Genomic DNA, 3,043 nt, shown 5'->3' on the forward strand with positions numbered 1-3,043 from the left:
AATGAATGAATCTATTTGAATGAGAAACTCACTGTCAAAGCTCACTATTTATTTAATTAATAACAATTTTGCATCAGCAATGACATCTACATTGAGGGTAATGTATGTAAATATGTATAAAAATTCCCATGGGTTTCGGTTCCTTTCACGGATTCGTATGGATTATCTCAATTTTCAAAGGAAAGTACAGCCATATATGGTGAGTCCACGCTTATTAATCATGAATCGTATGTATTATGTACTTTCAGATGTTACAATTGATATATAGTTATTCATCAGGGCACTGATACTTTAGGTCCAGTAATTGGACTAAATGGATGTCCTCCCGAAAGAAAAATAAACATATACATACTAAAATAAATGTATCGAATACCAGAAAACTACTTATAGTATCAGTTCCAAATATAACTGTAAGTAATAAATACACTTATAGTATCAGTTTCAAATTTATCTGTGAGTAATAAATATACGATCTTCAGTTATATAAAGAAGCATGATTTGATGGCACGATTTTAGTGTCTTCATGTCTCAATTTGATTTAATGAGTACATAATTTTTGTAAACACTGCCAACATAAAATTCTTATTCCAGAGAATATTAATATATTATCCAAAAAATGTTCAATTATCTTCAATTTGGATGTAAATTATATGTTTTTCCTAAATATATCATCCTATATAACTTCAAAGCTTCGTGTCATTTAAACGATTACTCATTTAGTTACAGTTTTTTTTGTGACGCCTCTTATTATATTTTCAGAACAATTGGCTTAAAGCAGTTTCGTGTCTTAATTTATCATTTCTTTTTAATGAGAAAAAATACCTTGACAGCAAAACCTTGGCTTGATAAGAACTACGCGGACTCTGTTTCTTTCAGACAAACAGAAGAAAAGTAGTTTGCTGACTTAAAATGCGACCCTACAAACACAGACGATGTCAGAAGCCGTTGAATACCATAGTCAAATTACAAAAATTGCACTTCGAATTGCTTCCGTAACCTTCCTATTCGCCAGATTTGGCTCCAAGCGATTACTACCTTTTCGCAGATCTCAAAAAAATGCTCCAGAGATGAAACACGGAAATGAAAAAAATTGAACTTCGCCAAAATGTTGTTGTTTTATTGGTTACCCTACAGACTAATCTGCAAATATGTTATGATTATGTTATAACTGTTGTATATACCGTATTTACTCAAAATGGATTGAAAACTTTAACAAGTTGATGATTCAGAGCATAATTCACAGTTATTTAAGTAAGATATCTTAAAACAATATATAACATAAATCTATCACTTCACTCCGGATCCAATTCCCATTACGAATAACAATCTTGAAAAATGTCTCAAATGAAATGTTCGTAAAAAAATAATTTTAAGAACTGATCAGTTGTTTAAATGTTATTAATTCCTTAGTAATATTTTATATTGAAAACAAAATTTTCAAACCTCTCTGGTGGTACTACTAGAACAAATACAGCAGATACAGCAGATAGAAATTTTATAACAAAAAAAAAAGTAACGTGTTATTTTATTAAAATACAATTTTTTATTGAATTTTATGTAAATCTTTACTTTCGATATTTTCATATAAACTTAAAAAATTAACAGACATTAAACAATTTACCATGAAATGTTTTGTATAAAATAATGAAAATTTATGAATTTACAATGCAAAAAAGCGGCGAAGATGAAGCTTGAAGTTAATGTTTTTTTAAAGAATAAAATTATTTTTTTTGTGAATAATTTTAATATTTTCAAATAATATTAATAATGCCTTAAATGTTTATAAGCAGTTTGCAAGCATTTTATATATGTATAGCTAAAATTAATTTGTAAATTTTTCACACATAATATATTATTTAACTAACTGAGAACATTCGTATTTCAACTTAAAACAAAATTTTAACTTAATTTATAAATAATTTTATATATAACAAATTTACAACAATAAAATAATTTACATACATTTTTGCTAAATTATAAATTATTTTATTTTAATATAAGGTAGCGTAGATATTGCATAGTATTTGCTTAACTCAGCTCTGTGGAGCTGCACAACTTTGACTAACAATTTTGTGCGAGTGTATGCAATTATATATCTTTAAAAATATTTTCTTAATTTTTGATTGGAAAACAATTAAAATAATTTACTTTTATAAATACAATAAAACACCAATTTTACATTAAATTTTTCTTTTTCTTTTTTTCTTAAATTTTGTTCAACATTTTTTTGTAGTGTATAAATTTTTTCTACATAAATATTTAATTACATTTCTTTGGCTTATCTTACATTCTTTAGATTATTTAAATAGAGTTTGTAAACTTAGTCTTAACAAATTTACAAGTATAACTTAATTTTTTGCAGTGTATTAAGTACAAGATTTGAATGTTTTTATATAAAATTAATGAGTTTATGAGATATTGTGATATTGTGATAATCGAAAATCAGTTATATCAGTTATATACTGTCAAATCGAAACTTAATGAGGATTTAATGAGGGAAGGAGAGTCCTCCATTATGAAATTGAATATATTATTTTTGGAAAAAATAAACTTTAAACATACAAACGATTCGGTAATGTTGAAATTCTACTTGAGTACAATTTATGTTTAGAAACAGAATTTTTTTTCTCAAATGAACATAATTAGAATTTTCGTTTAAAACAATTAAGTTAACCGCGGTAAAATATTTTTAAAAATTGGGTAAAAACAAAAACGTTATAACTTTTCTTTGTTTTCCTGGATGTCGATTAACAAAGTTCCCCATATTTTATCGTTGCAGAATATCGGTCAACTACTAGAAACTTCGTTAAGTTTCGTTTAACGACATAACGTGAGTCAGCCCTTGACGTTCGTTATGTGTACAAAACTCACTGCAATCAAGTTTGCTGGTTTACACATTATTTTTTACAGTGCATTTATCATTTGCATAATATATTTGAGGAGTTTAACTCCTCCCGTAAGGATTATTGAATTGATGAAATCAATGTTGTAATGATAAAAATATGAATATAGTACAAAAATTAAACTAATAAAATATACAGCT

The sequence above is a fragment of the Teleopsis dalmanni genome, chromosome 2 (assembly GCF_002237135.1).
Source record: "Teleopsis dalmanni isolate 2A chromosome 2, ASM223713v2, whole genome shotgun sequence".
NCBI lineage: Eukaryota > Metazoa > Arthropoda > Insecta > Diptera > Diopsidae > Teleopsis > Teleopsis dalmanni.